The 10,927-nt window shown below is 40.3% G+C and overlaps 1 pseudogene; it reads left to right on the top strand.

The window, feature by feature from the left end:
• LOC100469001 overlaps window positions 1–10,531 on the top strand; it is a 12,852-nt pseudogene extending 2,321 nt beyond the window's left edge.
• Window positions 10,532–10,927: the final 396 nt, after the last annotated feature.

Below are 10,927 nucleotides of genomic sequence, written 5' to 3'. Positions count from 1 at the left end.
GGGTAATCAGAGGGGGGAATGAAGCATGAGAGATTGTGGACTCTGAGAAACAAACTGAGGGTTACAGAGGGGAGGGGGTTGGGGGAATGTGATAGGCTGGTGATGGGTAGTAAGGAGGGCACGTATTGCATGGTGCACTGGGTGTTATACGCAACTAATGAGTNGGGCACGTATTGCATGGTGCACTGGGTGTTATACGCAACTAATGAATCATCGAACTTTACATCAAAAACCAGCGATGTACTGTATTGTGACTAACATGATATAATAAAAAAATATTTAAAAAAATAAAAAAATAAAAAATAAAAAGTATTTTGAGCCTAGCAGAATAGATCAGTGTTACTTTAAACTCTTGATAAAGTTATCTCTCCAACAGATAGGTTTGTAAAGGTCCTCAATCCAAACATTTCGATCAGTTGCTCAGACCCTCAAAATATAAAAGGAAAGAGAGGGACGCTTTTAGATTCAACAAATCTTTGTTGCGGGTGTATACGGCCAGCTGAAGACATGGAAGGAACAGGGTTCCCAAGCTGCTCTCAATTTTACACAACTCCAGAGGAGTCTGTTAATCACACTGCTACTTTGCCAAACATACTCAGCAACACAGACTTCTTAAAGATGAAATTGGGCTCTTCAAAATCTTTTTTAAAAAATTCACGAAAGGGCTATTTTATGACCTAGTTTCTTTATTAAGTAATAACGTATGGAACGTCTTGTCTTCAGTCCCTGGCAGCTGCCAAAACCTGAATGTATCAAATCCAACAGATCACAGCCATCCGGGAGTTCTATTAATAGCAAGATAATTTTCAAATCCACTGTACCGAGTAGCGTTTTGTTTTTTGGTTAGGCATATAATACATTCCATATCACGTCTGGCGAGTTGTGTTTTGAGGTTGCATTTTTAAAAATAAATCAGGCTTGTTTTAAATTAGGGAAACAGTAAATCCATCATTGTTTGGTATTTTGGATTGGGATATTGTGGTACCATGGCTAATATCTAGGTTTGTGGAGCCTAAATTAAAACACACTTGTCTCTTTTATGTTCTTGTACTGTGTTTCTTGGTGTTTATCAGGAATCACAGAAGTGTAAGAAAATAGCTCTCTGGCAAGGACGCAAGTTGCAATGATCCCTTGAAGCATATTCTCTAATATGGGTTCTGGTCTATTTGGGGCATCTCAAATGAGGACCAAGAACTGCACAACATTTTACCCTGGTTCAAACCATTTACCAAATCTCTCTCTCTCTCTCTCTCTCTCTCTCTCTCTCTCTCTTTGTGTGTTTGGTTTAAAAATCCTTTCCTACCACAGGGTCATAAAGCTACTGTCTGCAGTGGTTAATTTTCTCTGTCAACTCGGCTAAGTTATTGTGCTCAGTTGTTTGACCAAACCCAGTCTAGATGTTGCCGTGAAGGTATTTTATAGTTGTGATTAGCATTTACATCAGTAGACTTGGACAAAGCAGATTACCATCCAGAGTGTATGTGGGCCTCACCCAGTCAGTTGAAGGCCTTGAGAGAAAAGTCTGAGGTCCCCAGAAGAGGAAGGAATTCTGCCTCCAAACTTCCTTCGGACTCAAGATATCAACTTCTTGCTGGAATTTCCAGCCTGTCAGCCTGCCCTGCAGATTTAGGACTTTTTACCACCTGCAATCAGATGAGGAAATTCCTTAAAATCTCTCTCCCTCCCTCCCTCCCTCTCTCTCTCTGTCTATATATATATGCACACACAATATATTCTTATTGGTTCTGTTTCTTTAGAAAACTGTAAAACAGATAACAGATATTCTCCTACATGTTCTTCTGTAAGTTAAGTTTGGGATTTCATAACTAACTTTTTAACCCATCTGGAATTGATTTTGTAGACATACTCTTAATTTATTATTTCTTCAGTCAATTTCACGTGCTTTGAGAAGAAGGGCTAAATGTGTCTGTTTACCAGTCCTCTTGGACTGTAAGTTTGTGTATCTCTTTACAAAAATAAACATTTAGTTCTCACTGTAGAAATCCTGATTCAATAGGTCTGAGTTGGGGCCTAAGTATGGATATTTTGTTAGCACAGCAATTCTGAAGTTCTATATAGAAGAAAATAAAGATGAATATTTTTATATCTTTCTGATAGGGAACATCTGAGAATGCTATTAGAGACAAAACCATTAAGAAAACAGCTTGAGATATTTGACCATTTCAAATATTTTTAAACTGTATAAAATTGTCAGTCCTAAGACAAATAAGTTCTAAGTCTCTAATGTATAACATGGTGACTATAGTTTATAATACTGCATTATATAATTAAAATTTGCTGAAAGTAGAACTTAAGTGTTCTCACCAAAAAAAAAAAAAAAAGAAAATATGGGGGGGGNAAAAAAAAAAAGGAAATATGTGGGGTGATGAGAATTTTTCCATGATGCACATGGGTCTCAAATCATCATGGTGTGCACTTTAGATACATGACAATTTTATTTGTCAATTAAACCTCAAACTGAAAAAAAATTCTTACACAAAAGTGCATCTGTAGGATTTTTTTAAATGATTTTTTATTATGTTATGTTAGTCACCATACAGTATATCCTTAGTTTTTGATGCAATGTTCCATGATTCATTAGTTGCATATAACACCCAGTGCACCATGCAATACGTGCCCTCCTTACTACCCATCACCAGTCTATCCCATTCCCCCACCCCCCTCCCCTCTAAGGCCCCCAGTTTGTTTCTCAGAGTCCATAGTCTCTCATGCTTCATTCCCCCTTCTGATTACCCCCTTTCCTTATCCCTTTCTTCCCCTACCGATCTTCCTAGTTCTTATGTTCCATAGATGAGAGAAACCATATGATAATTGTCTTTCTCTGCTACTTATTTCACTTAGCATTATCTCCTCCAGTGCCGTCCATGTTGCAGCAAATGTTGAGAATTTGTTCTTTCTGAACTCCTATACAGCAAGCAATGCCATAAGGAAAGTTAAAAGTAGGACAAAGTAGGAAAAACGTACAAGATGTATTAAAACAATGAATATCCATATGTAAAAAGCTCTTATAAGTAAATACTGCAGTAGCAAGAGAATAGGTCAGAATGATTAAGAACATCAGTCACAGGATCTGCTGTCTGGATTCGAGTGTTGGCCCCAGCACTTACATACAAGATCCTGGTGGGCACATTACTGAATCTGCCTCTATTTTCACATTTCTAAAATGGGAATCATAACTCTACATGGTCACAGTGAATGTTGAAATAGGGAATGCTTATTAAGGGCTTCGCGTAGTGACACAATGTAAGGCATCAATAAATATTAGCTTTTTAATGAAAAGAATAACACCCCCCCCAAAATGGGCAGAGGACATAAACGGGCAATTCATCAAAAGCAACAATAACAACCCAAAACCAGTAGTGATGAAACATAAAAAAGTGCCCTCGCTTATGGTTAGAAAAATACAAAATAAAAGATGGTATTATTTTTGTTGTTACCATGGATCAGATTGGCAAAGATTAAAAAAAAAAAAAAAAGACACCACCTCCAGTTGGGGAGGGTGATGGAAAACAGATTGCACACATTTCTCCATGGCTGAGATTTAGTACCCTTGTACAGGGAAATAAGATAGCCCCCCACTACCACTTTTGAGAACCACTCACTGCCCCGGCTGCTGGCCCTCTCTCCTGTCGCCTGGACATCTGAATCCAGCAATGAAAGGGTTACCTTAGGGACTCTGCTCTATGCTGAGGTCAGTATCCATTCTGTTGCTGAATATTTTGAATATCCTCTCTGGATAGACTCTTTCTGTAGAGTATTCTTGCTATATGTCAGGGGTTGAAATATGTACACAAGGAACTAATTAGAAAAATGCATAAAAGTCTACATATTCAGAAGTTTATTGCAAAATTGGAAACACCCTATAAGGCCTACAAGACACTTTGTTTAAATTTGTCATGGTAAATCCATACAATGTAATATTATGCACATCTTAAAATGAGGACATTAAAATGCCCCAGGATGTAATTAATGGGAAAAAAACACAAGGTACAAAACACCATGTTTAATAGCACCACTTAAAAAAATATCTAGAAATAATAAAAAAAAATGATCACTTTTGTTTGGGTGTATGTTTTTTCATGTAAAAAATATATATGTATATGTATACATATATACACACATATACACACACATATGGATTTTTATATATATGTAATTTTTTTAAAGATTTATTTATTTATTTGAGAGAGTGAGTTGGGGGTGGGGGAGGGGCTGAGGGAGAGGGAGAGGGAGAGAATCCCAAGCAGACTCCCCGCTGAGCGTGGAGCCCATGCAGAGCTTGGTCCCACAACTCTGAAATCATGACCTGAGCCAAAATCAAGAGTCGGATGCTCAACCAACTGAGCCACTCAGGCGCCCCTATAGATACATCATTTTTAACAGTATTTACCTGTGCTGAATTGCAAAAAATCAGCACGATTATTCCTATCTCTATCTCTGCCCCTTTGCATTGTGACTTTGGGTCTCCTCAGATCAAAAGGTGAAGTCTGTCTCTTGACCGCTTAAATCTATGCTTAGCCATGTAACTGGTTTGGCCAATGGGACATTCGCAGATGCGGTACCAGCAGAAGCATGAAAAATGCTTGGGCTTTGGTGCTTTGCCTCTTGCTGCTGCCCTTGGAACCCTGAGGTCACCATGTGAAGAGGTGAAGAGCCTGTTCTCCAGCAAGTGAAGAGCCTGCTGGAAAGGTCATGTGGAGGAAAACTGAGGTGTCTGGTCAACATTCTGCCAACTGCCAGCTATGAATAAGGTCATGCTCAGGCACCCAGCCCCAGCCAACCATCCAGAAGACTGCAGAGATACACTGAACCCAACCTGCCAACCACAGAATGATGAAGTAATGATCATTGGTTCCAGCCACTAACTTCTGGATTGTTCCATATATTATTTCAGGCCAGTAAAATTTGGATACTTAAACGTTCAAAAGCAATTTTGTATAACTCTGCAGTTTCTAAACATTCACAAAGAATGTGCATTACTTTTTTTTTAATTTCAATTAGCCAACATATAGTACATCATTAGTTTCAGATGAACACGCATTACTTTTTAAATCAGAAAAAAAAATTGCTTTTTCTATTAAAAGTTTTTTTAATTACTTAAAAAATTCTTAATAAAAAAAAAAACTGAAAACCCCTACCAGATTTAAGCTGTTTGGCAGAATAATAATATTAATAACTAACAACTAAATACCACTTACTATGTCCCAGACACTGTGTTTTTACATATATTATCTTAATCTCCACAATAATTAAATTGCAAAGAATACTATCATCATTCCCTTTTTCCAGTTGAGGAAATGAAGGCCAAGAAAGGTTTAATGAACTTGTCCAAGGTCACACAGCTAGTAAAATGGCAGCTCTGGGGTTGATCCCAAGCAGTCTGTTTCCCGAGTCTGTGCCTTTAACTGACCTAAGACGGAGGCAAAACTATACGGAAATGTAATTTCTCAAGGATTTGGTATCTGAAAGTCACAGCCGTGAGATATGAAGGATGCTCTCTCTTGGGTTCCCTAACTTCATATGACTTCATCAAGTAAACCAATTTCAGGGGTGGTTATGGTGGAGCTGTGCTAGGACTCCCCATGTTCCATTTTGTTGCTTGTTATCAACTCTTACAGAGATCTGTTGAGGGAGGTGGAGGGTGTTAAACTTCTAAGTAAAAGCAGGTTTGTCAATTGACAAAGTTCTTTTAATTTATGCTTTCCCTCTCCACCAAGGCTGCCAACTAGAGAGAGCTATTTATAAGGTTGTTTATCCCACTTTCTATTGTGCAAGTGGCATTTTTATGCCACACTTCCAGCACAGGTCTGCCCACACTACAAACAGTGAGCGCTCAACAAAAGTGTAAATGATGATGATGATGATGATGATGCTCAGACATACCCAGCAAGTTCCCAGCAGACCTGGGTTCAAATCCTGATGCCATCATTTATAAGTCATTGGTCCTTGAGCAAGTTCGTTAATTTCTTGGTGTCTCTGGTTTTTCCTGTGTCAAATAGAGATAAGAGGGTGGCTGTAAGGATTAAATGATATGCTTCCTGTCAAGAACTTGGCAAGAGCTCCTACTCTATCATCATCATCATCATCTCACCTTAGAAATAAAAAGTTTAGAAAAAACTATGACTTGATCAAATTCTATATGGTCTGTAGACTTCAGTGTCATCCAAAGCAAAAGTAGCACATCTTAACTATGGATGACAAAACCGAAAGCCTAAAATTCTTAGTGAAAATCCTTCTTGTGGTGTTGATAGTATAAAATCAGCACAAGATGGCGGCCTGAAGTGGTCAAACGGAATCAAGATTGGTATTCCCATCTGGAGTCACTTGATGATCCCTGCCATTTGCTGAGAGAAATTGCCCCCAAGTACTGTTAGGGCTTGAAGATGTGAGACCCTTTACAACTCACCATGGCCATAGCCATAGACTGTCAATGCCTGAAAATGACAGAAAGCACGCCTGGGACTGTCTGCCTTTTCCTGACTGCCTCCTACAGCCATTATGACCCAACATGACAGGCTTTTGCTCTTCCAACAGACAGAGTTAATATGTCCAGTCTTAGATAATAATTCGAAGTCTGCAACAGTTAAATTGTAAACATGACAGAGTCATGTTGAGAAAAACCAAGAAACAGATTTTGTTAAATAAAAACAAATGGAATTGAAGGAAAGGTCATAGTTTTTGTATTTCTGTAACAAATGCAATCTAATGATAATCCATATCTGCTAGAATTTCTGGGGTTTTTTTAGGTTATAATTAAATTTCTCCTTGAATAATCATCTTGCACACTTTCCCTAGGGGAAACTATTTACATTTCATCATATCTTTGAAAATGTAATAGATCTCTATTTTAATCAGCCTTTCGTATTTGGATCATTCCTTGAAAAGACTGATGAACAGGTTTTTTTAAAAATACAATTCAGCAATGAATTTGACTGGTACCAGAGGTGCCGTAAGTCAGAGAAGTTTTAGAGATAGTTTTGATAATGAATGGTTATGACTCCAGAAATACCTTTGGCAGATTGATTCAGTAATGGCTCCTGATTTGTTCAATCTCCCTATAGCCATACCCTTGTGTAGTCTCCTTCTACACTGACTCCAGATTTGGCCATGTCATCTATTTGACCAATAGGATAATAACAAATGTGATACAAGCAAAGTTCTGAAAAGCACTTGCACGTTGGGGCTAGCCCTCTCTTGCTATTCTGGCTTTTGTTTTTTAAAGATTTATTTATTTATTTATTAGAGAGAGAGAGAGAGTGTGTGTGTGTGTGTGTGTGTGTGCCTGTGCACGGGGGTTAGGGGCAGAGGGAGAGGGAGAATCTCAAGCAGACTCCCCGCTGAGCAGGGAGCCGGATGCAGGGCTCAATCCCAGGACCCTGAGATCATGACCTGAGATCACGACCTGAGTTGAAATCAAGAGTCCAACGCTTAAGCCACTGAGCCACCCAGGCGCCCCTCTTGCTATTCTTAGGACTCTCATTAGAGCTGCCATGTGAACAAGCCCATCCAGGGCTATGTGACAGATGATGAGAGAAATCCATGTCTGGAACTAAAATGTCTGCTTCCAATATCCTAGCTAACTGCCGGCCAGTGTCCTAGCTAGCCCAGCAGTGACTTGTGGACACATGAGTGACACCCAGTTAAGACCAGCAGAAGACTCCATCTGAGCCTAGCCCAAATTTCCAGAGCACAGAATTGTGATTGTCATCTTAAGCCACTTTTGGGGGTGGTTATACAATGAAAGCGAACTGACCTAGTGCCCCAGTGAGAGCAGAGTTACAGCACTGGCATTAGGGCAGATGTGGGGTCCCATCAGAATGATTTGCTCATAACTTGGGAGAAGCATAAAACAAGAAGTAAGCAAATATGGGTTGCTCCATCCATCCACAAACAATTATCAATGTAACGACTAAGAAAACTGGAACAAACATGGCAGAAAGTATGGGTATGGGTGGGGGCTGACCCCTCACTACTCATTATTTGGGATCAATTGAATAATCACCTGAAATTATGAAAATTTTAAGAATAGTGAGGGGCTCCAGTTCAGCACAACTTAAAACTTAATTTGCTTGCTAATTTGCGTTTTATGCTTTGCATAAAGGTCCTGAAGCCCTTGGTAGCACCAGATCAACAGGCTCGTAAAAATGGGACTTGCTTTGTGTTTTCTCCCATCACTTTTCCTAAGTATGTTCCCTGTAAAATGTCCCTCAGGAAAAGGGCTCTGTGGTCACACAAATCAGTGCATACTCTTGATTCCTCTTGGAATGTCACAACATACCTTGGCATGTGAAAGACCTGTTCGTCCTTATTTATTCCAGGGCTGCAATGTATTCGACCATGGAATCCTTTCTGTGAGTAACATATTAAAACCTCATTAACCAATGTTTCTCAGAGCATACTTGGAGAAAACTTTTTCCTAAACTTTCATAAAATGAAATACAACACACAAATGGAAAGGTACGAGAAGTACAAACATGTAGCATAACGAACTATTATAGACCAGACACTCCTGTAACCACCACCCAAGTCAAGAAATAGAACCCTACCAACCTCTCCACTAGATTCCTGTGTCCTCCTGGCCCATTACAAATTTCTCCCTTCATTTCCCTGACTTTATGGGAACGACTTCCTTGCAGAGTTTTATTGCTTTGCCACCTACGTATGCATACCTAAATTATACACTTGTTTTGTCTGTTTTTGAAAGCTACATAAATGGAATTATATAGTATGTATTGGAGGGACATCGGGTAGAGCTATCTTCAACTTCAACAGGTAACGTCAAACTCTTTCTCAAATTGAGGGCACCAGTGGACACTCCTCCCAACAGTGTGTGAGAGCTCCAATTACTCTACACTCTAGGTCATACTTGGTAAAGTCAGATGTTTTAATTTTTGCCCATCTATTTGATGTATAGTGGCGATTTTAATTTGCATTGCTCTGATTAGTAATGAGGTTGAGCACATTTTATTATGTTTATTGATCATTTGGATACCCTCTTTTTTACAGCTCATGTTCAAGCCTTTTGCTCCTTTCTCTGCTGAGTTTCTATTTCTTTCTCAATTTGTGGGAGTTTTTTTAGTCTATTCTGGATGAAAGTCCCTTGTTGGGTATAGGAGTGAGTTGCTAATATCTTCTCTTGCTCTATGGCTTGCTTTTTCTCCTTCTTAATGTGGTCTTTTGTTGAACAAAATTTCTTCATGTAAATGTCATCAAATGTATCAATTGTTTTACTTTCATGCTGAGTGCGTGGTGTGTCTCCTTTAATCACACCTCTATCTCCCTGTCCAGCAGAGTTCTGGGGAGCTGGACTTTGAATGGTAAAGTCTTTTCTTTAGTCATTGGTACTGCTGAAAGCCCCAAAATGCAGTCCCAAAGAGAAAAGGGGAGTGGGTGGGAAGGGGAAGGGCAGAAGGCCAGGGGAGGAACACTAGGGATTGGCAGGAAGGTGACAGGGGCCCTGCAGGTAGCAAGAGGCTAGGACTGAAAACAAATTAAAGGTCACATTCACCATCCAGCTCCTCACACATGTAAAGGAAGCTGGCGGTATCATCAGAAAGCAAGGAGATTCAATCAAGATTTGTGGGGAGAGTGGTACACATATCGACATCTGAGAAAGGAATTGTGCTGAGAATTACCACTTTGGCTGGGCCCACCAATCCTACCTTTAAGTCCTTAGCCATGATGATTTTGACAGACTGGAGGAGGACATCAGCACAATAGCACAGCTGGCAGTAGACGCTGGTCGCCCTGAGCCTGATGGTTCCTGCTCTCAGGGTGGCTCTCTCACTGGGAAAGGTAGCTTCAAGATCAAGGAAATGCTACAGAGAGTGCAGGGGCCCAGGTCCGGTAGCTGGCAGTATGCTTCCCAATTCAACTGAGCAGGCCGTGACAACTGCTGGCATTTGGCAAACCATCACTGAGTGTGTCAGACAGACCTATCTGGTCATGGTGGGGTCACCCCAACCCCGGAGGTCATCCACCTCTCTGGTCATCCTTGCAGGTGGTCAGGAGAGGCAAAACACAGGCAGCAATCGTGGGAGCTCTTCTCACATGCGCCCATCCCTGTGCCTCAACCCTGAGCTGGAGGCACTCCCTCCAGAGCCCCATACCATTCAAGGACAGCGCGCCATTCTGTGGCCACATGGACCAAGCTGTCCCCGCTGGCAAAGCAACAGTCTTGTTTTCCTCTGATGCGTGGCCACCCTGGGTTCAGTGACGCTGAATCCACTCTCCAGAGGTGAAAGGCTATCGAGCAGGTTTGGATGCATCTACCAAGACGGCTCACGAACTTCCCATTCCAAGCGTTTTAGTTGGCTGCAGGATGGGGTGTCAGGGTGCCAGAATCATTAAGATACACCAGATGTCTTGGGTATAGATCAAAATTGCAAGCCCAGTGAAAGGATCTACCAACGGGCAAGCCAGCACCACTGGGCCTGCCGCCAGCACTAGCCTGGTTCAGTACCTAAGTGCCAGTCTCCCCTCAGAGGTGGGTAGCATGGGAAGTGGCTAAAACAATGCAGATTCATCTAGAAGCCTTTTTGGCTGTTCACCCCTCTTGATCCATCTGGGTGGTTTCTGAACAGTCAGCGATTTCAGTTTTTAAATATTCTGTAAATTTTGTTTCTTTACACTTTACCATAAACGTGTGATTTTTAAATTATTTTAATTCCTTTCTCCATTCAGCTGTTAGAGCTCAGTTCCATATTTAGTTTTATATGCTTCTCTGTGTTTTGTTTTATTTTGGGTTTTTTTTGCTCATGAATTTTTTTTTGTTTGCCATAGTAGAATACAAGAGTAGAATGTTAATACAATTCAGTTTAATCTATAATGTCAGAATTTTTAAAATAAATAGTGAAAAAGTGGACTGGAAAAAAATTTTTAACCAGGTAAGGAAAACCTTTCTTAT

Source organism: Ailuropoda melanoleuca, chromosome X (genome assembly GCF_002007445.2).
Source record: "Ailuropoda melanoleuca isolate Jingjing chromosome X, ASM200744v2, whole genome shotgun sequence".
Lineage (NCBI taxonomy): Eukaryota > Metazoa > Chordata > Mammalia > Carnivora > Ursidae > Ailuropoda > Ailuropoda melanoleuca.
The sequence above is the reverse complement of the archived record's forward strand: the minus strand, read 5'-3'. Positions and strand labels throughout refer to the sequence as shown.